Genomic DNA, 27,083 nt, shown 5'->3' with positions numbered 1-27,083 from the left:
CACGTGTTTCGTAGGTTCCTTTCCTTCCCATTTTTCTGGCACACCTACGATTCTGACATTGTTTCTTCGTGCCCACCCTTCCGCATCCTCCGCGCGATCTTCCAAAAATTCAACCCTGTTCATGAGATCTCGTACTTGCTTATCAGTTTGGGTGACCCGGGGTTCAAGATCCGCCATTGTGCCTTCCAAAGACGTCTTGCGTTCCGCCAGTTTCTTATGGTCTGCGTGGAGATGGGTAAGGTCAATGGCGACACTGTCTATTTTGGTCTCCAGAGAGGTACGGGTGAGCTGGAGCGATTCTTCCAGTCGCTCCATGGCGGTCAACATGGTGTCAAGCTTCATCGCCACGTGGTCGCCGTCCGTCGGTTTCGGCAACTTATCCATCTTCCCCCTCGGTGGCGCGCCTCCGGTGCCGGTTCGAATTTTTATACCCCCAGACATGGGCAGGGCGACAGATGAGGGAGCCTGTGCTCTCTGCGACAACCACCAAGAGCAGGAACCGTCCCGTCTGATGAACCAAACAGCTTCGGCCCGGAGGCGCAGCAGCGCAGGAGGGCCTCGGAGAGAGACGGCGTTTCTGATGCAGCTGCTTCACCCCCCCTCTAGCGTTGAAGTGTCTTTGTCGCTGTGTCCAAGCCCGGCCGCGACCACGGGCAGCACAGGGCACCAGGCGCCGTCCGCAGCAGCTGGGGTGCGTCTCAGGTCAGAGGCAATCACCCAGCGCAGTCACCGATCAGGCAGGTGGTTATCGCGTCATGCAGGGCTCCCACGGGCACAACTCGGCGCAGGGCTCACCAGTTAGTAGCCCCTCCCTGTTACTGCCAACAAGGTATATGTCAGGGCAGTGCCTTATACAAAGTCAGAGTCAAAGTCTTCGTAAGTTGCTGGGGTTTTCTTGCAGGTGGGGAGGGAGGGGGGCAACCCACTCCGGGGTCCAGGGCCAAAGGCACGGCCCGAAACAGCGACGGCTGCGCCTCGCGGGGATCGCACCACAGGTCGGGGACGTGCTTTACTTTCGTCCGTTTGGGGCCTCAATCAAGCCGGCAGGGAAGGGCCAGACTTTCCAGTGAGTCTGTCCTCCGCCATTTCCGCCCCTCCACAGGCGTCCAACAAGGCCCCGCGCTCCGGGGCTCCCGAGCGCCGGCGAGCAGAGGGTGTAGGGAGTACCATTGCTGGTGGGTGTTGTCAGCAGCTTGGTCTCGCAAGTCACAGGGACGTTCACCCGGGGCTAATGCGGTACCTCCAGGCAGCTCCCAGTGCCTCGCATCATAGGCCTCATGTTAGACGGGGACCTGGAGGGTCGGCCGAGCAGAGTGATCGCACAGACAGGTAACTTCCCCCCCACAGATGGACACCACACAAAGCTTATGATAACACCTTTTATAGGCACTTCGGGTAGTAGAGTGGTACGATACAGGGCGATCAGGACCCGATGATCCTCTCAATTCTAGTCTCTAGTAAGGGAAGGGGGTAGCGGGACAGTCTTGGTACCCACGGGTACGGGTGTGTAACGGTGATAGCTCACAATCCTCGAGCTCGGTGTTCGGATGGGTCAGACCGCGGCAGCGCCAGCAGGTCCCGAAGAGGTCGTAGGTGGCACGGGCCGTGGCAGCGCCAGCAGGTCCCAACGAGGATGAAGGTTACAACGGGCCGCGGCAGCGCCAGCAGGTCCCACGAGAATGCAGGTTGCAACGGGCCGCGGCAGCGCCAGCAGGTCCCACGAGGATGAAGGTTACAACGGGCCGCGGCAGCGCCAGCAGGTCCCACGAGAATGCAGGTTGCAACGGGCCGCGGCAGCGCCAGCAGGTCCCACGAGGATGAAGGTTGCAGAGGGCCGCGGCAGCGCCAGCAGGCAGGACAATAGTTCACAAGGCAGGGCTGTGGCAGCGCCAACAGTCCGTCAAGGATGAGTTCGTCGCGGTGTCTCTCGACTCCAGGATACAACTGCCTTCCTGTCCTGGGGGTGCTTCAGTTATAGGTCTGGCGCCCTTTGATGTCCGGACCCTCGCTCTTGGAGGTCGGGAGGTCTGGGATGAGGGAGTCCAGACACCCAGCAGGGGGGTGGAGCCGGCGCCCGAGGAGGCTGGGGGTGCTCGGCACCTGGCGGGGGAGAGCCGTCGACACTTCGTACTCCCATTGACCTGCCAAGTGGGCCGTTCACCTCCTGGGTGGAGGGTGGTGCCGGGATGTCGGGGCCTGGCCAGGCCCAGGGTTGGGGTCGGGCTGAGGCCGCGCGGACGCGTGGTGCCGTGTCCAAGATGGCGGCTGGGCCGGGCAATGGTGCTGACGGTGGCCCGGGCCCTGTCCTGCGGGGAGGGAGCGAGCCCTTCATGTGGCCTGTCCAACATGCGTCCCCCCCAGCTGAAGGCGGGGAGAGTCACCCATCTTCTTGGGGACTCTCCTCGTCGAGGCGGAAAAAGCGGGACAGGCCATCCGCGTTGGCGTGGTCCTGGCCGGGTCGATGTTCCACAGTGAAGTCCATCCCCTGCAGGGAGATGGACCAACGTAGTAGTTTCGGGTTTTCCCCCCGCATCTGCATGAGCCATTGCAGGGGTCGATGATCGGTCTGGACCCGGAAGTGGGTGCCGAAGAGATAAGGCCGGAGCTTTTTGAGGGCCCACACCACGGCGAAGGCCTCCCTCTCGATGGTGCTCCAGCGTCGTTCTCGGGCCAGGAGCCGTCTGCTGATGAAAGCCACTGGCTGGTCAAGTCCTTCGGGGTTCAGCTGGGAAAGGACTGCCCCAACGCCATGGTCGGAGGCATCTGTTTGGACGATAAATTCCCGACTGTAGTCGGGGGCCTGGAGCACCGGGGCGGAGCACATGGCGGCCTTCAGCTTCTCGAAGGCCGCTTGACAGTCTGGGGTCCAGTTGACCTTCTTTGGTTGGTTTTTGGAGGTGAGTTCCGTGAGGGGCCCTACGATGCTGCCATAGTCTCTCACGAACCGTCGGTAGTAGCCCGTGAGTCCCAAGAAGGCGCGGACCTCGGTCTGGGTGATGGGGGACTGCCACGACTGGATGGCCGCGATCTTGAGTTGCAGAGGGGCCACCAGACCGCTTCCCACCTGGTGCCCGAGATAGGTCACGGACCCCTGGCCAATTTGGCATTTGCTGGCCTTGATCGTGAGGCCAGCTCGTTGGAGGGCCTGTAGCACCTCTCGGAGGTGGTGGAGGTGGTCGGACCAGTGGTGGCTGTACACAGCGATATCGTCCAGGTAGGCGGCGCTGAATCCTTCGAGTCCTGCCAGGACCTGGTTTACTAGCCGCTGAAAGGTTGCTGGGGCATTCTTCATGCCGAATGGCATGACCTTGAAGTGATAGTGGCCATCCGGGGTAGAGAATGCAGATCGTTCTTGGGCCCGGGGTGTGAGACCGATCTGCCAGTAGCCCGCTGTCAGGTCGAAGATGCTGAGGTAGCGGGCAGCTCCCATGCGGTCGATTAGTTCATCTGCTCGGGGGATGGGGTGTGCGTCTGTTCTGGTGACCGCATTCAAGCCCCGGTAGTCGACGCAGAACCGGAGCTCCGGCGTGGTGCCGGGGGCGGCCGCTTTGGGGACCAGTACCACTGGGCTGGCCCAGGGGCTGTCTGAGGGCTCGATGATCCCGAGGGTGAGCATCTTGGCCACCTCCTCTTGGATGCAGGCCCGTACCCGATCTGGTACGCGGTAGGCCCGATGGCGGATAGGGGGACTGTCTCCCGTGTCCACGTCGTGTAAGCACCAGGGGGTGACCCCTGGGGTGAGGGAGAACAGGGTGGAGAACTGTAGCAGGAGGACTCGGCAGCCTTGGCGCTGTTCCAGGGTGAGGGCCTCCGAGAGTCGGACCCCGTCCACGGAGCCGTCCTCTTCCCGTGACCGTAGGAGGTCAGGGAGGGGTTCGGAGTCCTCCTCGGTTCCATTGTCGGTTGCCATCAGGAGGCTGAGTTCGGAGCGTACAAAGTGGGGTTTCAGTCTATTAGCGTGGAGGACCCGGAGAGGGTTTCGGGAAGATTCCATATCGATGAGATAGGTGACAGGGCTCTTGCGCTCGATTACTTTGAAGGGCCCCGTCCATTTGTCTTGCAGGGCGCATGGTTCGGTGGGAGACATTACCCACACTTGTTGACCGGGTTCAAATTCGATGGAGGATGCATTTCTATCGTACCACCTTTTCATGTCCTCCTGACTGGCCTCCAGGTTTGCTTTTGCCATCTCTCTGAACCTTCTGGTCTGGTTGCGGAGGGTTAGGAGGTACTTGAAAACATCTGGAGGGTTCTTTAGAGGGGGCATTTCCCAGCCTTCTTTGACTAGGCTGAGCGGGCCTCGCACCGGGTGTCCATACAAGAGTTCGAAAGGGCTGAAGCCGAGGGACTTCTGGGGGACTTCTCGGTAGGCAAAGAGAAGGCACGGTAGTAGCACATCCCACTGGCGACGGAGGGGCTCTTCCAACCCCCCAATCATCCCTTTGAGCGTGCGGTTGAACCGCTCAACCAGTCCGTTCCCTTGAGGGTGATAGGGGGTCGTGAATCGGTAGGTGACCCCACACTGTTGCCAGAGGGACTTCATGTATTTTGAGATAAAGTTCGTACCCCTGTCGCTGACGACTTCTCGGGGGAAGCCCACTCGAGAGAAGATCCCCATCAAGGCTCGACCCACTACTGGGGCTGTTATCGTACGAAGGGGGACCGCCTCAGGATAGCGGGTAGCGTGATCCACCAGGACCAGGATGAAGCGATGTCCCTGTGCTGTTCGGGGGTCCAGGGGCCCCACAATGTCTATTCCCACCCTTTCGAACGGGGTGGTCCCCACGGGGAATGGTTGTAGGGGTGCCTTGAGTTTGCGGCCGCTCTTCCCACTGGCCTGGCAGGTCGGGCAGGACCGGCCATGGTTGGGTACATCGTTCCTCATTTTGGGCCAAAAAAAGTGAGTCACCAGGCGGTGGTAGGTCTTGTCTTGGCCCAGGTGCCCGGCCAGGGGGACATCGTGGGTTAGGTTCAACAGGAAGTCTCTGAAGTGGAGGGGCACCACCAGCACTCGCCCGGCCCCCAGTTCTGCGATTTTCTGTTCGCTGTACAAGAGATCATTGTCCCAATAAACCCAGTGGGCCCCGGTGGTGTCTCCTTGGCTCTGGGCGAGCGCTTGCTGTCGCAATCCCTCGAGGGAGGGGCAGGTCTTTTGCTCCTGCCGGAATTGTTCCTGGGTGGGCCCCCCTTCTTGACGCCACTGAGCCAGGTCGGGAAGCTCGGGGGGCTGTGTGGACCCCTCTGGGGTGGGGTCCGGGTGGTCGGTCTGGGGGAAGTCTTCTTCTGGTCTAGGGATGGTGCGGGTGGCCATGGACCGGGTGGTTACGCATGCCCAGTCCGGGAGACCCAACATCCCCAGATGCTCTCTTCTTTCCACAGCGGCCCACGGGGAGCTCTCGAGATCGTTCCCCAGGAGGCAGTCTACGGGGGCATCGTCACGGACAGTTACTTTCAGCATGCCGGACACTCCTCCCCATTCGAAGGGGACGCAGGCCATCCGACACAGGCTCTCCGAGTTGTCTGCCGATCGGACGGGGCAAAGTACGTTTGGTAGGATTTGTTCTGGGGTCACCAGGTGACAGCGGACGGCCGTCACACTGGCCCCGGTGTCACGCAGGGCCTCGGCCTTGCGCCCATTGATGCTCACCCATTGGCTGTACTTCCGAGTGTTGGCGGGCAGGGGAGTCCGCGGGACCATGTCTCTTCCTCCCAGGCATGCCAGGGTCATGGCGGCGGGTTCCCACTCGAACTGCTCCGACTCATAGGTCTCCGTGTCTTCGGAGATTTGTTCTTCTCCCAGGGCGGCGGCCGCCATCTGGCGGGGCCCGGGGACCTGGTTCTTCGGGCAGGTCGGGTCACTGGCATAGTGGCCGACTCGCTGGCATCGATGACACGTCACGTTAGCTCGGAACCCCGGGCGCATCGGGGGGTTTCCCCGGCCTGCTGGAGCCGGGGTGGCGTTCGTGGGTGCGGCCGGGGCGGCGTCTCTGCCCCGGCCCGGGCCTCCTCCTCCTCCTCGGGGACGATGGTGACCTTGGTTGGTTCTGTTCTGCTCATTCGGCCCACTCCGGGCCACTCGGGTGCTCTCCCACCGGTCAGCCTCGGTGGCGAGCTGCCGGGGTTCAGTCAATTTACTGTCGAGGAGGTGCTGCCTGAGCTCGACAAAGCAGTTGTTGGAGAGGTGCTCCCACACAATGAGATTGAAGAGTTGTTCGTAGGTGGTTACGTTGTTACCCTTGATCCACCCCTCGAAGGCTCGGCTGAAATAGTTCACGTATTCCAACCACGTCGTACCTGGGATCCGGGTGCAGTTGCGGAACCTCTGGCGGTACATTTCGGGTGTAAGTCCATATCGACTGAGGAGGGCGGCCTTCATATGGTCATAGGACGTCATTTGATGGTCCGGAAGCTGCAGCAGGGCATCACGACCCTCGTTGACGAATCTCCCCCATAGACCGGCTCCCCAGTCACTTCGAGCGACCCGGTGGGCGGTCATGGCAATCTCATAGGCTTTGAACCACTGCTGTATGTCGTCGTTCCGGTGATATTCTCGGACCACATCCTTGGGGATGTGGACCTTCTGCTCGGTGGGACCCGGGGAGTGCGGTTGCTCGGGCACCCCTAGGTTTTTGTTCAGTTTGCGTATTTCTATCTCCGCTAGTTTGCACTCGTGCTCGTATGCCAGTCTTTTTTCTTCGAGGTCTCTCTGTCTCTGTTTTTCCTCTCGCTCTTCTCTGAGCCGTAAGTGTTCTAAGTTTATTTTTTGTTCCGCCAGTTTCAACTCTCCGTCTAATCTGAGTCGTGCCAAGTCTAACTCGTGTAATCTATTTTTTTCCCGCTCCTGGATCTCTTCATGGGAGGGGCCTGGTCTCCGTTCCTCCGTCCGGGTGGTGTTGACTTCCGGGGCTGCGGGGTCCCGGGGGGTTGCGGTATTTGTCTCTGTCCAGGCCTCTAGGGCGTTTTTGAAGTCTTCTTTTGTGCTTAGCCCGGTGGTAGCAATGCCTAAGTCCATGCAAAATTGTTTGAGCTCTCGGTGGTTGTATTCTTCCAGCTTTTCCATCTGGAACTTCTCCGCCGATCCGCTCTCTTTGGTCGTCATTGTGGTTTTAGTCGTAGGGTGAGTTACTGTCTGTACGGTACGCGTTGGTTCGGATCGCGCCGCTAGCCACCAATGTTAGACGGGGACCTGGAGGGTCGGCCGAGCAGAGTGATCGCACAGACAGGTAATTTCCCCCCCACAGATGGACACCACACAAAGCTTATGATAACACCTTTTATAGGCACTTCGGGTAGTAGAGTGGTACGATACAGGGCGATCAGGACCCGATGATCCTCTCAATTCTAGTCTCTAGTAAGGGAAGGGGGTAGCGGGACAGTCTTGGTACCCACGGGTACGGGTGTGTAACGGTGATAGCTCACAATCCTCGAGCTCGGTGTTCGGATGGGTCAGACCGCGGCAGCGCCAGCAGGTCCCGAAGAGGTCGTAGGTGGCACGGGCCGTGGCAGCGCCAGCAGGTCCCAACGAGGATGAAGGTTACAACGGGCCGCGGCAGCGCCAGCAGGTCCCACGAGAATGCAGGTTGCAACGGGCCGCGGCAGCGCCAGCAGGTCCCACGAGGATGAAGGTTACAACGGGCCGCGGCAGCACCAGCAGGTCCCACGAGAATGCAGGTTGCAACGGGCCGCGGCAGCGCCAGCAGGTCCCACGAGGATGAAGGTTGCAGAGGGCCGCGGCAGCGCCAGCAGGCAGGACAATAGTTCACAAGGCAGGGCTGTGGCAGCGCCAACAGTCCGTCAAGGATGAGTTCGTCGCGGTGTCTCTCGACTCCAGGATACAACTGCCTTCCTGTCCTGGGGGTGCTTCAGTTATAGGTCTGGCGCCCTTTGATGTCCGGACCCTCGCTCTTGGAGGTCGGGAGGTCTGGGATGAGGGAGTCCAGACACCCAGCAGGGGGGTGGAGCCGGCGCCCGAGGAGGCTGGGGGTGCTCGGCACCTGGCGGGGGAGAGCCGTCGACACTTCGTACTCCCATTGACCTGCCAAGTGGGCCGTTCACCTCCTGGGTGGAGGGTGGTGCCGGGATGTCGGGGCCTGGCCAGGCCCAGGGTTGGGGTCGGGCTGAGGCCGCGCGGCCGCGTGGTGCCGTGTCCAAGATGGCGGCTGGGCCGGGCAATGGTGCTGACGGTGGCCCGGGCCCTGTCCTGCGGGGAGGGAGCGAGCCCTTCATGTGGCCTGTCCAACACCTCACCTTCAGGCCCAGATCCTGAGCATAAGCCCCGGGCTCTCGTAGTCGCGCCTGCCAGCCAGGCGGCGCGCAATGCGGCAGGGATGTCTCAGGGTAGCCCGGAGTGGCAGGCGACGTCCGATCGGCACCAAAGTCGGCAGAAGGGCGGAGCACAGGGTGTTAGCGCTCCGCCTGTGGTTTGTGCCAGTTTAGAAGAATTGTGACAGAGAATTTGCCCGGGGAAGGGCAGCTCAGGCAGGAGCTCTACCCGTGTGCGTCCGCTGCCATCGCGTGCCTAGCCACGCCCCCATTTATGGGAACACCATGGAAGCTATGGAAGCTATTCACAAAGGTGCGTTTACACATGAGTAAATATACAGGTGTTAGTATATTTTTACACTTTGTAGTAAATCTAATACTTTTGGCTACTCACCATTTATGAGTGTATATTAATATTTACTAAGAAGTATAGAATTACATGTCTCCACCCCTGCCGAAAGCAGGGTGTAATATAAGCCTGGGTGGAATATGTGGTGTGGCACTCTGCGGAGTTTCACGGAGTTAAAAAAGAACTCAGTTACTGGTCGCAACCCCCTACATTTTACGTGTTGCATGGACTGCGCATGTGCAGTTCACGCAAGACGTAAATCGTAGGGAGTTGCGTCCGGCAACGAGGAGGAGGACGGCGGCAACTTGGAGACACCACGGTGAGGAGGAGGGTCTCCCGCAGATGCGAGACAGCAGGTAAGTGATTTTTTAACCCTTTTTTTGGGCCCGTTGCGCAGGAGCTTAGGGACGTACTCCGCTCTGCCACGGATTTGTAGTTTTGCCTCCACTTCGCTTTCCCTGCAAACTCCACTGGCGGAGCGGAGTACGCCGCCAGGGGTTAGTGTAAAGTGCAATTTACAAGTGTAGGCAGATATTTCCATCACTGGGCAGAGATCTCCCTTTGGTAAACTGCATGGAGAAGTTAAAGAGTTTATTACATTTAAAAAAAATAGTAAAAGTATTTATTACAGTCCCTGCTTCTGTTACCTTCTATGTGTTGGTGTTGCAGTGCCAGTGGTTTGCTATTTATGGTGTTGGACCTACTCCAGTTTTGATCCAGGGTACATTTACTACTGTTTGGGGTTCTTCTGGCTGCTGTAATTTTGGAAGTGCAGTTTATGAATTGCAAAAGGCTTATTCTTTTGTTTGTGGGTGTTATGATCAACACTTAAAACATGTTTGAAAACAAGTGCTTCAAATATTAATAACATTTAGCTTCCCTGCTCTGGGGACTATCTACACTGCAATGAAAGAGCATGCTCTCACTTCAATGCAGCAAATTCCACATTGAGAAGTTAAAGCACTGAACAATAACAAAGGGGATGTGCATTCTTTCTTTAAGATTATCTTATTTCACTTTCACCTGGGGGAATAAGAGTGCCCTACAAAAGTTCAAATAAAATTCCTGCGTAAACAAAATATGTTTCTTAAAGGTCGTCGGAGAGGAGGCTGCAGTCTTGTTGTGGGTCGCAAATGAGCTCTCATAAAGCTAAAACTATGCGATTAGGTACGTTTCTGCAAAGCATCTTTGGCCCATCCTTGCTTTCTCAGCATTAATAGCAAAACCTTTATCGGAAAAGATTTTATGAAAAGTAAGAATATAAATTAATGGTTAGTATGACACCAAAATGACAAACCCTAGATGTAGAGATCAAGAGATTAAAAAAGTAAAAATGTTCCATAGGAAACCATGGGCGAGCAAAGTCAATTTAATTGAACAGGGTGTGATTGATAGGGATCTCGGCACCCACCAATGTTAGCCATCTACAGTGGGCAGTCGGAAACATGTTGTTGGTTCATTTCAAGTAAAATATTTGGAGGATCATATATGTTTTACAACCTGTAGCCCCCCCTCCCATAATATCCATGCTGGACTTCAAAAGGTTAATAAGCAAGAAAGATTAATTTACATTTTATCTTGTCATAGAGGTAAAATGTCAAGCTCTCTCTTCTGAAAAACTGCTGCATGTTATTTTTTTTAAATGGAGATTGGTGTTTACTTTCCTGTCTCAACTGCTTTGAGAAGATTTTGTAATGTGAACTATTTAACAATCTTGTTGATTGTGAAAGAAAAGGCTATAAGATGTTACTTTTTTCTAACACAACAAAACTTTAGTTATACAGATAATTCAAAATATATTAGCAGTTTGGAAAGCACAAATCAAGCATTTTCTTTTGCAATCCTCAAATGAGATGAAAACAAATATTTTAATAGGATCAAAACAGATCAAGACAATTTACTTAGTGATGCGCAAATGATGAATATTAACTGAAACTTGACTTCTACACACTATCATTTGTGTACTGTATAGAGTTATCAGTAAAACTACACATCTGTTCAAGTTAGAAGTCACTTCAATGCATGATTTAGCTATAGGTGTTTATTGATTCAGTTTTATTATACCTCCTTAAATTTCATTTGTATATCTCTTATGCCTCTCGTTGATTGACTGTATTACATTTTGTATTTATGCTATGTTTTTGGTTTCAATAAACTTGAACTTAAAAAAGAAGTCACTTCAATGGAAAATGTGTTGTCTGTAAATGACTGTGCAATACCACACCATGCTTTAGTAATATATTTTGTCATGGAATGTGGAAGGTTTGGCCTGTAAAGTGGTAGATGGGGACTGGCTAAAATGTATCAACAATTATGCAGTATGTTGCTTTCTGAAAAACTGGTCTTTGTTCAGAAAACGTGTAAGTGGGTTTTTGGAGTACATGGAACCTACTAAGCAGTTGAAAAGACGACATCCAGTGGGGGTGTCGCCACTTTGGTATCTAAACTGAATAGCGAGGTAGAGCAGTTCGGGTAGAAATTCCCTTACCCCTAGCCCCTGTTGGGCTACTAATGACATCGAAAGATCTTTTTATTTTAAATATTCTAAATGTATATATTCCCCCTGTGTGTTCTCCTGAAGTTCAGGTGATTTGGGGAGATCTTGTTGAATATGTTGAAAGTATAAGGGATAGAGGAAAAGCCCAAGATGGGCACCCATATAGTGCTAATTTGTGGGGACTTTAACACTTGGGGCTAGATGTAGGTAAAAGGAATTTACCGATTCGTAAATACCGAATTTTACCGATTCGGTATTTACAAATCGGTAAATGCTATGTAGGTATTTTTTCCGAATAATTTAACGAATCGGGAATATTCGGTAATTACCGAATCGGTATTTACCGATTTGGTAATTGCCATTGATTCCTATGGGCCTAGGAACCAATGGCAATTACCGAATTGGTAAATACTGATTCGGTAAAATTACTGTATTGACAAGGGGGACAGGGTGTCACTTTGACACCCTGTTGCACCCCTGATTCAGGCTTGTGTGCCATGTGGCACACATACATGCCCTAAGGGCATGTATGTGTGTCACATGGCACAGGTGTACATGCACAGATGTGCATGTACACAGGAATTCGTTATTTACCATCAAATGCTATTTGATGGTCAATAACGAATTCTGAAGGGTCTTTGGCACTGTTTTCAGTGCCAGCTACATCACAAATTACCAATTCGGTAAATTTACCGATTCTGTAAATTTACCGAATCGGTAATTTTAGGGCCCCCTACATCTGAAACTCCAAATACAGGTCGGTAACGGCCGAAATCGGCAGTTACCGACCGGTATTTGGTGTCCTACATCTGGCCCCTGGTTGATTAACTGATGAAATCCTTAACGAAGAGGTGCTGGATGACGATAATTGGCTAGGTGTCCCATATCCAGATTTTTAACTAAGGAAAGTATGTACGGAAGGGGAGCACTTTTCAGATTTTCTTACAGATTACCAGTTGCATTTTCTGAATGGACACACCCCTTCTGATAGTCCAGCAATGACGACTTATAGTAATGGGGAAAGCTTGATTACATTCTAGTTAATCAAGAATTGTGGGAATATGATAGTTGTAAAGAGTGTGGAGATGGTGTAGATTTGGAGCATTGAATGCTGGACCTTGATGTGTTCTAAGTCCCTCCTCTTTTGCTAAAGGCTGGAGATGGACCATGATTCCCTCTCAGTGGGAACAAAGATCTCTATTAGCAATGAAATGTGGGCAAGAGCATGTAAAGGAGTAGAGGCTGGAGATTCTACCCCGCAATAATAGAAAGAGTATAAGATGGACTAGAGGGAAATAGCTTAAGAAAATACCCCTTTTTAATGCTATTAAAGCAAAAAATGGACTCTGTATTCTTAATGCCTCAGATGATGCTAATTCTGATGTAGGGTATACGTATGATTTAACGGTCCATGAATTGAATCTCCTGCGGTCGAAGCCAGGACTAGCAACAAAGAAAAATTGGGTCTATATGGAGTAAGGAACAGTGTGCAATGTATCTCTTGATGCGTATGTTGGTACCAGAAGTGGAAAGGGCTTGGCCAGTATGAAAAGATGTAATGTCCCAGGCCGGATCTTGTGCCCACAGATCTCTTCCAAGAAGATCTGCACCTGTGGGCTACACTACTTACTAAGGAATTTAATGCCCGCTACAGACAGTAATAATTAAGGGTGGGCGGAGTTGGCGGAGTGGCACTACACGGAATTCCGCAGAGTTGCCTAAAAAGTCCTTCCTGACTCAGGGCTGCCTCATCAGTGCAGAATGTTTCTTCCAGTCCTGGTCGGCTGTAAAATGGAAACCCCCTTCCTGCAGGACTCATGTGGACTGCACATGCACTGACATGGAGAGTGGAGACGCATGCACACATGCGCAGTCCTTGCGAGTCCTGCAGGAAGGGATTTCACTTTCACAGCCCACTGGAGGAGAAGAAGAATCCTCCTGCACCAAGGAGGCAGCTCGGGCCTGGACAATGCCTCGTGCCGAATTCCAGGTAAGGGGAGGACTCAGGCAGGGGCAGACTAAAGCTAGGGGTTGGTGGCGGGGAGAAACTCCAACATGTGGCAGAGTCTGAGTTTTTTTGCCAACTTCGCACTCCCAGGGAGTGCGGAGTTGGAAAAACTCCGCAAACTCTGCTATCGGAGCAGAGTTCCCCACCCAGGGTTACTAATTATATCCCCCAATTATGGCGATCATCAGTTCTTGTACCCATTTACGAAAATGGGGGTCGTAGCTGCCTTTCCAACTATCTCCCCATTCCCCTTTTAGATGGTGAAGGTAAAATTCTTGGGACAGGGTATATATGATATGTTATAAATAAGTTGAAATAAAAAATTATCATTGTGCCTACCATTTATTGACTTGAAGTTAGCATTTGATCGGGCAAGGCTATGGGAAACGTTGGTAATGCAGGGAGTAGAAGATTCTAGCTTACGTATAAGAATGGCCCTACATACCAACAATATGGCTAAGGATAGGTATAGCGAACACAAGGAGATGATGGTTGGAGCTTTGAAACTTTTCAGACACTCACCCCTAGTCGCAGATCTGGGTTGAATCCATCATCATTCTTTAGCTCACTTCGCCACCTCAGTTCAGACCCGGATATATGCAAATCAGTCTTGACCCTGTGCCTCATTGGATCAGTCCAGCCCGAACTGGCAAGGCAGGTCTTCCCTGAACTGGAAACAAGCATCCTGGGACCAGTTTCTGGGTTACACCCTTTATTAGCCAGGCCAGCTTGACTCCAGTGGCAAAGTGAGCAAGGGACCCACGTCTGGGCATCCCCTGCCAACTAAGGACAAACAAAGCAAACACAAGGAGCTGATGGACGGAGCGCTGAAACTTTTCAGACACTCACCCCCAGTCGCAGATCTGGGTTGAATTCATCATCATTCTTTAGCTCACTTCGCCACCTCAGTTCAGACCCGGATATATGCAAAACAGTCTTGACCCTGTGCCTCATGGGAACAGTCCAGCCCGAACTGGCAAGGCAGGTCTTCCCTGAACCGGAAACAACAGGTTAGGATATATTGCTCAGCTGGCAAATGTAGAAAAGCATTTCCGATAGAAAAAGGCATTCAACATGGATGTGTGTTAGTGCCTTTCTATTTTTAGACTTTTTAAAAAGTATCTAGTTGACCACCTATTGCAGAAACCCTATGATAGCCAGCCAGAAGGTTCCGATCCTCCTTTTTGCAGACGATCCGGTACTATTGGCCCAAAAACTTTTTACTGATTATTGTAAAAAGTAGATGCTTACAATCAATAGCAGTAAGACTAAAGTCATGATATTAGGATCAACCCCGGGACTAAAGAGGACGTTAATAAAAAATAACAATTACATTGAGCGTGTGATCTTGGGATACAGCTTACTGAGAAATGTAAGTGGACGGCCCAAATGTTGAAGGCCAAAACAACTTTACCATAGTCCTCGTTGATGGTATTGAAATTTAGAGATAACAGAAGAGGAGTATCACCACAAAAACCTTTGAAAGAAGGTTCTGAATGGGATGTGCTTAGAACAAAAGGGATATTATCCTTTTGTTAAAAACACCCTCACTCACCAAACTGGTTGGTGACATGCTTAATCATTGGGGTGCACCCCGATGACCGAATGTCATCAGGGTGTGCTGCGACACCTGAACTACAGTGGAGCTGTTTTTTTTGAGTGATTAGTGCAGAAAGTGGTGTTAAAAATTGTCCTGGTATGACTTTTTTGAAAACTCTTTATTCATAAGCAACTGGAAAACACTAAAAACAGTAAGAAGATACTGATGGGTGATTATGACTGTGAGTATCTATGTGAATGGTCTACATGTTTCAACCTTTACAAGGTAAATCCCAGGTTTTCATCAGGACCAGAAAAAAGGAAAATGGATGGTCTACACACACTAACGTGCATCCAATCCTAGATTCCTGGGGCCTAGTTGCAAAAATCGCCAGTAGGCAATATCTCAGACATAAATTAGGCAAGGAAAAAAGACCTGTGGGACGAACAAAGGGAAAACAGTCACAAACAAACGTAATTACGTGCCTGTAACGTAGTGTTGACTCTCACATATATGCATGCTTCATGCGAATCCCATTCTGAACATACAACAAACAGAATATTGTGCCTAAGGCGAATACATACTTGTATTCCGGTAATAAGGTGCTGGTTCGTTGTATATGAAACGTTTTATGGTGCTATGTTATAGGCCTCTTAGGCTCACTCAGACACACTGATCAATAATGGTGTGTGTGGTGGCAGAAAACATATTTTAAGTTTATCAAAAAATGGTCACTCGACTCCAATATTTTTGGCTGTGTGACTATCAAGACTCACAAAAATAGTAGTGAGCTGGGCGTAGATGCATGCAATTGAAGTTGTAACACAGAACAAACAAAATAAACACACAAACAGACAGTCACGAGGAGCGGTTCTTACTCCTATTGCGGGTCTCGAAGGCTTCGAGGAGGCAGAGGGAAGGCTTTAGCAGCGAAGAAACATACTCTGTGATATATAAACAGAGAATCAGACAAAAAGCTGACCGGGTCCAGAGCAAGTGTGCCAGAAAATGTACTGACGCGTGAAGCAGCGTTGGTAAGCCGCTGCTGTTCAAAAGCGAGCGTGAAGTTTATCGGCAGATCTTACTTACAGTTTTGCCGAGTATCAAGGGCAGTATACCTCCGCGCCTCTCTGGTGTCCCTGCTACAATGGCATGGAGCCGGCAGTCCGTTAAACAGACCGTGGCTTCCGGGAGTGGGCGGGGCTGTGTAAGGCACGTGGTGACCCGTTGCTATGCTACAGTACGGGATGCCGGAACGGCAAACTCGTGTGGTATTGAAATTTAGGCAAAACGCAGGTGCTCTTAGCATCAGTATCATACTCCAGGTATATATGCACAAAGCGGTAGCAGCTGTGATCTATGGGGCTGAGCTCTGGGTTAAGGTAATTTAGATTCATTGCAAGTGGTTGAAAATAACTGTACCTCCTTGTTAGCAATTTATGTGGAACTTGGGCTGACAACCATCTCGAAGCTGGCAGCAATAAAACGGGTGCTTTACTGGATCAGGCTGGTAAGGATCCCAAAGGCCACCATATATCTTCGGTCCTTGGAGGATGTTTATAGATGTGGTGAGTTGAAGAAATTGGTTGCTGCATGTGAGTAATTTGTTAACAGAAATGCAACTTGGAGGTCTATGAGCAAATCCAAATACGGTTGGGTGTGACTATGATACCACTGATCTTGTGAAAGATCGCTATTACAAACTTAGGGGGGAATCAAAGTTAGCTATGTTAAAACTCTTGCAGTATATTGAGCAACTTATTTGCTAGTAGAGGAGATCCTGGTTGGAAGTACTATTTGGACAAAATGTATCCAGAACCAAAACACACACTGTATATCAAAATCAGATTGTGGATTTTTCCTACCGGGATTGCCTTGTTAGATGTGCCAGACTTCAGAGAGGAAGCAAATATTCTGATTGTATGCATGGGGAAAAGATTATACTTTGCACCTTTTGCTTTTCTGCCCACAATTTGCCATTCCTCATAAAAAGATGGTTGCTGCCCCAGTTTAGGTACTACAATGTTGCCCTAGCTTTCTGACTTCTAGTGGGATGAAGAAATCATTTTTAATTCTGTAGCTTCCTACCATTGGGCAGTCTGGCCATGTGTAAGAGAGGTTTTTAACTAGCTTCACGGTAATGCACATCAATTTTTTGTGATCCATGAGATGAATTTGAGATGCTTGGCTTATAGAAGCTATATCTTATGGGTAGTTTTATATATATATATATATATATATATATATATATATATATATATATATATATATATATATATATATATATATTTAAACACACAAGAGATGGCGTGCTTCTGCCTCTTGGACGGCGGGCTCCCAACGGGGTTCGCCAGCCCCTATTATTCACCACACTCCTGGTTTACATTCCTTTCGTTCGAAATAACCAGAGTCAGGGCCCCAATATAGTAAACAGTGCTTCAGGTTTATTAGGCAAAGAAAAACCCAACGCGTTTCGAGATCAGCCGATCTCTTGCTCACGGGTGGAGCTTACGTGTACCTTCATTCTTTTAAAGTAACATTACCGTGTTTCCACATTCACACGTGATCAATAGACATAAAGAAATTATTTCATTCCTGCCATGTCCTTACGATTTTAAATTCATTCAAAACTTCACTTAGCATTTACATCATGCTATTTTACAAGAACGGATGATATACCAATTATAATACCCAATGGCAATAAATTACAAAGTAAAGCGAGTGAACTCAAGACACATTACTGTTACATTGTAACCAGTATCAAGATTCCGCCCATGTGGGCCAATGTTCAAGAGTAGCAGTGTTCATTTGGCCCCAGTGGGCTCGCAGCTCGTGAGTGTTAAAGCACACTCACAAGGTTCACATAGTGTCCTTGATTACAGAGTATCGCCCAAGTGGGCACATGTCACATAATTCATATTGGCCATACGGGTAACATCCAAAATTTCACCCCAGTGGGTATGATCAAAGTTTGCATCCAATTCCTGTAAAAAGAGGAGGACATTGCTACTTTAGCACATTAATCTATGTCAGATCCGTGTTTTCAATTAAAAACATTTTAAAATTATTATAGAATTAAGTTACATAACAAGCAGCAGCTGCTAAACACACCATACATGACTCTTTTCAATTTTGGAGGTGAATTGCTAATTCTTCCCCCAGATTATGTCCCGCGGGCTGCATTGTGTTATACATTATAATATATTTGGATTCCAACTTCCTTAGCTCCAACCATCTGTTCCCTCCTCTCTCCCTGTTCTCAACACTGTCCAATACGTACAATTTCATCAGATTGGGGTTCTTGTTATGTTCTTCCGCGAAGTGCCTAGCTACAGGATATTGTTGGTTTACATTCCTGATTGCCCTTTGGTGTTCCAAAATTTGCAATTTAGCTTGCTTTGTGGTTCCTAAATCAAAACTCCCTCAATCTACACTTTACCAGTGTTATAAACAAAAAACAGTTGGAGTTTTTGGACTAAACAATGTGAGAACTATGAGCATCCCCATGAATCTACCATACCCCCCCTGCACCCTCCACACATCCCCGTGCTGAGCCTCGCCTCGTAATGGAGCCCGCTCTCTTCCCAAACTCAACACAGTATCTCTGTCCTGGAAATTTAGCAGTTGTGCAATGATAGGCCTAGGTGGACAGCCAGGGTTAGAATGGGCCCTTTCTACAAGAAAGGTGGAGGTGAAGGCTTCTTTACCAAAATTGTAGGGACTGCACAAACTGATCCGTGCTCCCTGTGTTGGATGACTCCGGGACCCCCAGGATGCGGACATTATTGCGCTTGCTGCGCGCCAACAATTCCTCGGTCTTGATGGCCACCTACTTAAGTATTTTTTCTATGTGGTCTAGACGCTTGGTAGATTGTGCTGCACCATCTTCCAAATCCGACACCCTGCCCTCCACCATATCTAAGCACCTCTCATGTATGTCCAACTTTCCGCCCATGCCATCTAGTAATTTATCAAGCGTGTCAAAGTGGCCCTCAAGGACCTTAAAGCCTGCCCGCATTTCAAGTAGCAGTGCACTTGATGCTGGCGGGGCCTCATTAAGGCCAGTAACGTTCGTGACCCCCTACGCCTTGCCGCCACCAGACTCAACAGATTGCTCACCAGCAATGTACTTTAGTGTGCCATTATATCATTTAAATAAAACAAGTGTTTGCACAATTCTTTAAAATTTGTCTTCGCTTTTTCTTTCTTGATATAGATACTCCTGCTGGTCAACCACCGACCTGGCAGGAGAATGCGGCTTGACTCTGGCTGCAGAGGCTAGTGGCCAGCAGGGCACACTATCAGCAACTGGTGGATACGGAGGGTCTGGCACACTTCTCCTGCTCCAGGGACTACTTTCAACAACCAACCATCGGTGTCTCCAGCTTCTTGGCTACACCAGCATCACTGGCAGCCTAGAGCTTCCTATCCCTGTGCCGCCCTTTCAGACTGGTTCCACCATCCCGAGTGCTGTGTGAGCTGGCACACTTGGGTGGTATCATGCCACACCTCAAGGCCCGCATTCAACATCTTGAGACCCTCGGAGAGAATGCCCTTTATTAGCCCTTTATCTAATTTTTTGTTTTGATGGAAGGGAGTTGTTGTGGGAGGAGAGGATGGGAATTTGTGCAGGGGATTTTTTCTTTTTGTGATGGACAATTCCACATGGCATGATTACATTTATTTTGGACATAGGTTGGGATTCTAGGGAAAGATGTAGGAGAAGGGTGGGCCTGTTGTAGGTGGGAAGGGTGTGTTTTATATATTATCTATCAGTAAAGGGAAAATCTTTTATAATCCACTTTATATCTGAAGTTGTCTCAGTGTGCCACTGGCAATGCCTGAAGAGGAATTGGAAGTATCTGGGTGTATCATCAATGGCCTCTCTGCATTGACTACCTCTAGTGGGGTAGGGGTTGGTGCAGGTCTCAGCTGGACCTCTGCAATTATGGGAGCTGGTGATGCTGCCTGCACACCCCTCAAAGCAGGTTGAACAGTGATGTCAGACTCCTCTGTGCCAACTTCCACAATGACTAGCTCATTATAGTCATCCTCCTCATCATCCCCTTCGATAATTCCAAGGCTTTCTGGAACTTTTCTTTACTCTTGCCTCTCCTGGCATATCCCAAACTCTGCCAGGGTCCACTCCATGACCCTACCATCTTCATCCGAAGTGGTGCTTGAAGAAGATGGTTGAGCAGTACCTTTCATTATTCTTATTGGAGATCTGGGAGGAGGTTCTTGCTCAGCAGGAAGCTTGACCTTCTGCTCTGCTCCAACTTCAGAAAGCTGTATTATTGCTGGCTGCAGCTGCTGTTCACTGTGCTCTGCTTTCTGAAATGATTGGGTACTACTTTCTAAAAGGGACAAATAAAATATATTGTCACTGTTCTTCGGAGTCACCATGATTGCAGTGGCTGCCTCAGTGACAGACATGGTCTTGGGCTCCCCGGAGGCTGGTCTGGCAGGCACATGTCTCCTGAAAAACGCTGTGGTCAGCATATCACTGGTGGAAAGCTGCTTCTTCTCACTGACCACTTTCTTGTGAGCAATTTTCTTTGGAGCCATCTTTAAGCTCTCAGTTGGCAGTGGCACTAAACTGCACAAGCGAAAGAAATTGGAGAACTGATGTCACTTACAGGCCTTCTGTTTGGCAGTACTGCGGGTGGTGTCTCTTCTCCCCTTGTGAACCCAAGGGCAAACAAGCAAGAAAAACATTTAGTGAAACATGCACTGTTGCAGTTTGACAAAGATAAAGGCAATATTAGTGTGGTTGGTTACTTAGGTAATAATTAGTCAGCCACTCTAAAGTCTAACCACACCAACATACCATAAAATGGAATTCTCAATCAGGATGTTAATGTTAATGTTAATGTTACTGCCATTTGTAAAACGCACTGTTAACCTACGGGTGTCCTGGCGCTGAAAGATCAAATGTCCTACCGAGGTCTAAGCAGAAGAGGAGGCCGAATTAACTGGACTGGAACAGCCATGTCTTAAGGGCTTTCCTAAACTCCAGATGATTAATTATGCCCCTGAGGTGAAGCGGCAAGTCATTCCATGCCTTAGCTGCTCCGACCATAAAACGTCTGCCTCCCCAGTTGGATTTTCTAACCAAGGGCACCCAAACCAGTTTCGCTTCAGACGAGCGCAGGGTTCTCCTCGGCACATACCAATGGAGGTTCTGTCTAAGATGCAGAGGGCCAAAACCATGATGAGATTTGTGGACTATGCACAGAGCCTTGAAGCTAACCCGCTTCTTTATGGGTAACCAGTGCAGTTTCTTTAGCTCCGCTGATATTGAAGCATATTTTGATGTTTTAGTCAGTAATCTGGCTGCCGCGTTCTGCAAGAGCTGAAGTTTTTTCAAAGAACCTTCCTGTATGTTTAAGTAAAGACTGTTGCAATAGTCCAATTTGGACATGACTAAGGCAGTGATAATGGTTTTCTGAGTATCCGTTGGAAGGAGAGGGAGTTTTTTTGCAGGATCTTAAAATAAAGGATGTGGACGAAACCACTGCATTAACCTGGTCCTTCAGACAGAGTTTATTATCGATATAAACTCCCAAGTTCTTTACCTTCCTCACGGGTTGAGAGAGAGGGCCTATTTTATCCGGCCACCAGCTAGACGACCAGAAATTCGCATTGTTGCGAAACAGAACCACCTTCGTCTTACTCGAATTGAGCTTAAGACAATTTTGATTCATCCAGCAACCTACAGCTGTTAAACAGTCCTGGAACCGGGTGGCGGTATCATGTAACCTGTCTGAGAGCAGCGAAACAACAATTTGTGTGTCATCTGCGTAAGATGTTAAATTGAACCCAAAGGATTCGATTAAAGGTGCCAGTTGAGCAACATAAACGTTAAAAAGAGAAGGACTATAGAAGATCCCTGAGGGACCCCACATGGTAACGAGAAAGGTTTAGATGTAAACCTCGTCAAGGCAACCGCCTGGACCCTGTCCGAAAGAAAGGATTTGAGCAGCATCCAGGCCGCCCCTTCTACCCCGATCTCTCGCAGCCTGTCCATCAGTAGGCTGTGATGGACAGTGTCAAAGGCCGCAGAGAGATCCAACATAATCAGAGCATCGTATCCTCCCTGATCTAAACTGGTTCTGATTTCGTCAGTGGATTTTAGGAGGGCGGATTACGTACTATGCCCACCCCGGGAACCGTATTGAGTAAGGTCTAGACTCTGAGAGGCTACTAGGAATGCACTAAGTTGAGTGTTCATAATCTTTTCAATTATTTTAGCTGGTAAAGGAAGTCTAGAGATTGGTCTAAAACTATTGGAATCCTTGGGATCGAGATTGGATTTCTTCAATAGGGACATTATAGATGCACTTTTCCAGGTCATGGGAAAATAGCCTTCCTCAAACATTGCATTGAAAATAGGTGTTAAATGGAGGGCAACTGGTTCTGCCACTAATTTGAGAGTAGATAGTGGAAAAGGGTCAGTAGATGAGCCCGATTTGACCGACATGATCATTTTAAAAATCTCCTGGACTGAGACTGGAAGGAACTTATCAAATTGGACGGACGCGTGAGCTGTTAAAGATAAATCTGAATTGGCTGTAAGGTGGAGCTTAGTCGTGGAACCCGACAGCGAGATAAAAATAGTGTCCACCTTGTTGTAGAAAAATTTGGCAATGGAATCACACAGCTCTTGGCTGGCCTCAATAGGAGGGGGGGCGGGATGAGCCAAGTCTGTGACCGTTCTAAACAATTCCCTTGTCGAATTCTTCACCTGGTTGATTTTATTTACAAACAAATCCTGTTTTGTTTTTGCTAACAGCAGTTTGTATTGAGCCAGGGTCTGTTTATATTCTGTTCTCGCTGTTACATTATATTCCTTTCTCCAAGCCCTTTCAGAGCTTTTGCAGACCAATTTTTTGTCTCTGAGTTCTTGGGAATACCAAGGAGAGGAGGGGCGCGACCTGTTAGAGTGTCTGGGTTTATGCGGAGCCAGTTTATCCCCAGCTGATTCAAGCTAGTTATTGAACGTTGTAATTGCCATGTCAAGATTTAAGGTCTGCAAAGGTAGTGAAGAAGATAAAAGGTCAACAAGGTCATTTGTTTTTATCTTATTCCAGGCTTTACAATAAGTGGGCTTCGTTATAGGTTTTTTAATTGTTACACTAAACAGCACCGCCTTGTGGTCTGACCAGACCAGTGGGAGCAGCTCTAAAAACTCCAGCTTAGAATTGTTGGAAAAGATCCCATCCAACAAATGTCCAGCTTTATGAGTGGCCCCCTAACTTGGAGAAGTGTGGCTCACCGGTTAGAAGCGGCAGACCCTGAAGCAGAGGTCGGCCCGGGACCAGGGTTCAATTCCCGACGCGGCAGGGTCTTGGGTCAATGTCCGCGGACTCGATAATTCTCGCTTAGGTGCCTAAGCTAACCATGGGTCCCACTCTGCAACTCTGGGCAATAGCTTGCTTAATCTCCACAACGGCCCCAGCAACGCCGGGGATGCCTGGCTTCACCTTGGGGTGCCCTCACGCAGGGAAAGCCAGGACGGGTTCCCCAGCGGTATACAGCGCCAGGACACCACGTAACGAGGTAACAGTGCGCTTTACAAGTATACATACATTACATTACATTACATTACATTACATAACTTTCTGTGTGAGACCTACACTATTCATAAGATCCAGCAGGCCAGATGTATCTGGATCACCATCGCTTTCCAGATGAAAGTTAAAATCTCCTAACAAGGTGTATGAGTCTGAGCATAATTTGTTTTCCAGCAGATTACATGCTTGAGCAAAAATCTATTCCTTGGACCTGGCGGCCTATAGGATAACTTAACATACATATATAGCTTTTTGCTTTATGTCCAATCATTCTAAAGGAAACACCGGAGGGACTCAGGGAAGTGCATGAGTAAATGGAATAATAATCTTTAAAAGAAATATTTGGCATGCACCTATGGCAGGCAATGTGGTCTAGGGGGAAATGGAATTATCATTTAAAAAATGAATGAAGCTGATGTGTCTGCATTGCACCGCAGCTAGGGTATCCAGGAGGAAATGCAATTTTACTAAAACTACTGAATGCTGTTTCACGGTGGATCGATCGATGGATGGACCAAGGTAAAATGCAGACTTTTTTTTTAATAAATGTAAAAAAAATACAAAATAACAAATAAATAACAAACTTAAAATTAAATTAAAATAAAAACATTAAAATAAAAATGAAAACAAAAAATACATATAACACAATGATCCTCAAGCATATTATTAAAAGATCTCACATGCCTCCATGCAAGCCTATCTCAAAGGCACACTGGCTGGATGCACAAATTGGCTGCCGGCCATATGGTCAAACAGTGAGCCAGGAGGCATGGGGAAACAAAGACCACATGCAAGCCCAAACCAAAAACACACTGGCTGATTGCGCAAATGGCTGCCAGCCACATGGTCAAACAATAACAGTGAGCAAGGAGGCATGGGGAACTAATAACACATGCATGCCTATGGCAAAAACACACTGGTTAGAATCACAAAGTGACTGCTAGCTACATGGTCAAAGTACAACAGCAGAGCAAGGAGGCATGGGGCACAAAGAGAACACATTCAGGCCTATGGACACAGACTCCACAAGATGACCCCTGGCCACATGGCATGTAGAACGAAGACAAATGGTGGCATAATGCAAGCACACTCACTAGCAAGACAAAGGAGGCATTGTAACACTGACGAAAACACTACCATGCAGCAATGCATAAAACAAAAATCAACTGAGCTATAAATGTTTTACAAAAACACACATTCTCCCAAGGCATCAAATATGCTCTTTTTGCACGCAAAAAAAAGTGAAATACAAAAAAAACCACCACATTTTTTATTTAATGAAATGCCACCCCAGCCCAAAGTGATGTTTTAAAACATCATATACCACACAAACCGCTTTTTCATGCACCCATGACTAGTACTGACCTGGGCATACTGACTGGATGGCCCGTTGGCAGAATAAAGCAAAACAAATAAATATTGCAAATTTAACAAAACATGGAGAAAATGTACTGAACTGTGCAACATTGTTCCTTTACAAATGAAGAAAAATTAAATGCAAAAATATAACCAGGCCCTTACTGAAACTGTGGGCCACCCACTACAATAAATTTGTAAAATCGAATAAAAGTGCAAATAAATATTGGTGCACGCCCTCTATCAACAGACAACGACCTTATACAAGAGTTTCTGAACTTACTTGTGAAATTTGCTAATACAATGCCCTTAAAACCAATGCTATATATGCAGCAGACAAAGAGAGTATTCCTTCAAGCCCCAAATCCATATTAAAAGTGACCACGAGATGGACAAAGCACTGGGAGGAGCCTGCTAGGCAGGAACAGGAAATTGAAGTCTCTGGGGCACTTCCTTCCTAATGGAAAATAAAGTAAAAAATAAAAACAACTCTAGAAGTTGAAGAAGAAAATCCACTAAAAACATCTTTTTACAGATTGATCTGCTTCTCGAGCACAAAAGGTACTCTTGTGGTGCGTTCGATAGCTGCACTATATTGGTGCCATCACGGCTGGAAGCCATGCGATTGGATGTGAAGCCTTGCGCATACTCGCTAGAGGCCCAAGAATATCATGGCACTCGCTTGCAAGAGCCAAAACAAATCTCGAGGGCAAACTGAAACAGAAACTCCGTTTAGCAACGGAAAACAGAATCCAGGAATTTCTTTCTCTGTTGCAGAGTGCAACCTTCCCGAATTCTGAAAATTCCACGAGCAGAGCTGAGTTATCCACCTAATGTAAAGTTGGATGATGAAAGCTTAGCATATATGTATATATAGAGGTAGGTTGTTATTATTTTGAACGCTTTTATCTGGAAGGGCGAATGTCTGTTTAAAATATAGCTTTTAAATGATATTTATACAAAATGGTACTTATTGATGAAATAAATTGTAATATGTTAAAATGTATGTGTGTCATTGTATGGCTCAATGCTGAAACAATAAAGAATATTGATTAATTGATTGATAGTAACATATTTGTGAATGTGTGCTCCAAAATGCAATGCTGGCTACTAACCTCACCATTACCGCTTACCTACTGAATGGGCGCGCCTTATTTGCAACACTTGCCTATGACTTCAGTCACATAACATTGATGGCAGTACTCCTGCTCTAAAAATTGTTCAAGCACCACTGCTAACTGGAAATGGAGAAAATGTGAGGAATAGATGATAGTGTCGTGTCATATTTTTTGTCAATATTTCTTTGTAATCAAATTTATCGAAGTATAATCAATATATGAAGACATACACAATATGCTACCAGTCATACAACTTGTCTCAAGTGCAACAGCACAAACATGCAGCCTGTTGTTCACATCCAGTAGCCTGAAAAATAATACAAATCCAGTACTGGACTAAGGATAAGAGTAAGTAAAAAAAAAATTCCAACATTTAGGGAAAACCTTGAAAAGGGCTGTGGGGATAACAAATAGTTGCTAGGAGAGGGAGGTGCTTCACTATTATAAATGGCGCCCAAATATGATCAAATATTGCATTTTGATCTTGTAAATGATAAATGATCTGTTTGTGGGGGGCCTTAACTTTATACCATGGACCCAATCATCGTATGTAGGGCGGGTGCATTGCTTCCGTCTTCGGAGGTTTGCCAACTTGACTACCATTAGTACTGTATCAATTCCTCTCTTGGTGTGTGCACCCTGACCTGAAATGTTGATAGTGTTATGTAAGACGATAGGTTCAGCTGTGGGGAGCAGTTGAAGGTCATTAGGGGTGTTCATGGTACCAAGTACTATGTGCCAAAATCATTAAAGGGAGGGGCAGGACCGGGATACCCTCATCTTGATGTTTGGAGCTTTTGTAGTCCGCGTGTGACTTTTATTGGCTTGTTGCAATATATTGGGGGTGGGGGGGCCTTCGAGCCAGTTATTCAATAGTGTGAAGAAACTAAGTTCAGCTTAGCCTACCGAAAGCCCTGTCTGGAGCTCCGATGAGTTCCGTCCAATCAGTTTCTGAGTAGGCTTTGCCAATTTTGGTCTGCTATTTGTCCCTCAGATAGGAACAGGGAAGCTGAGATTGGTGTGCCTCCATCAAGAATTTTTATAACCCGATGACCATCCCTGGATACGTGCACCATCTCCAAAGATAGATATGGACAGCCGACTGTGGATAGTGACTGGATAATAAAACCAGCAATGGCTGCAAAGAGTAGCATAACAGCAAATGTTCCCCTTGTTGCCATTCTTTCAGTTGGAATGTGTCTTGGAACGTACATCTTGGAACGCACATTTGTTTTATCTTTGGGCATTTTCTGGAAGTCAAAAATCTTCAGTAGTGCAAAGTTGCAAGATGCAGCCATGCAAGGCTTCACCAGGCAAGATTTTAGCTGTCCTGCAGTGTCCCTAAATTTTACAATCAAGATCTCAAAGTAGGACAAA

Source organism: Lissotriton helveticus, chromosome 5_1 (genome assembly GCF_964261635.1).
Source record: "Lissotriton helveticus chromosome 5_1, aLisHel1.1, whole genome shotgun sequence".
NCBI lineage: Eukaryota > Metazoa > Chordata > Amphibia > Caudata > Salamandridae > Lissotriton > Lissotriton helveticus.
This window is presented reverse-complemented; position numbering follows the sequence as displayed.